At 69.8% G+C, this 673-nt stretch overlaps 1 protein-coding gene across 1 annotated transcript in view; it reads right to left on the reverse strand.

Moving 5' to 3' along the window:
• Positions 1-673, reverse strand: part of DEF8 (differentially expressed in FDCP 8 homolog (mouse)) — a 5,937-nt gene that overhangs the window by 5,008 nt on the left and 256 nt on the right. The window lies entirely within an intron of this gene.

The following is a 673-nucleotide window of genomic DNA, read 5'->3' on the forward strand; positions in this document are numbered from 1 at the left end:
CCCCATAGCCCCCAGCCCCTTGCCCCCAGCTCCATAGCTCCCCATCCCCACGATCCCACAGCCTCCAGCCCCTTCCTTTGCCCGCACAGCACAGCCCCTCTCCCCAGAGGGACCCCCCAGGAGGGAGCAGCAGCCCCAGGGGGGGCTGCAGCCCCATGGCAGCCCAGCCTGGCCCCCCACTCTGGGGTCAGCCCAGCACCCAGGCAGGAGCTGGGGGTCCCCAGAACTGCAGGGGCTCAAGGGCTGTTTGGGCTGGGGGGTGCCCTGGATCCCCCAAAGCCAGACACGTGCCCAGCCCTGGGGCCACAGGGCCGGGGGGAGCACCCAGGGGTCCATGCCCCCACCTCGGTTTGAGGGGGACAAAGGGCCAACACTGTCCTGGCACAGGGAGGGGGCAGCCACCACCCCAGCATGGAGAAGAGGGACAGTGGGGACAAAGGCACAGCCACCCTCCCGGGCACCGCACCCCCAGCCCCGGGGGGCCAGAGCTGTGGGGCACAGGGCAGGGGGGCAAAGGGACAGGAACTATCTGGGAGGGGACCAGGGCTTGGGCACGGCCACCCTGGGCACGTGGGGTCCCCAAGTCCCCTCGTTAATGGGGGTCAAACCCCCAAGCTGCCCCCAGTAGAAGGTTCATTGTGTCCCATTCCCTCCCCCCCCCCCCCCAAAACAC

This window comes from Haliaeetus leucocephalus, unplaced genomic scaffold (assembly GCF_000737465.1).
Source record: "Haliaeetus leucocephalus isolate CR32 unplaced genomic scaffold, Haliaeetus_leucocephalus-4.0 Scaffold668, whole genome shotgun sequence".
Lineage (NCBI taxonomy): Eukaryota > Metazoa > Chordata > Aves > Accipitriformes > Accipitridae > Haliaeetus > Haliaeetus leucocephalus.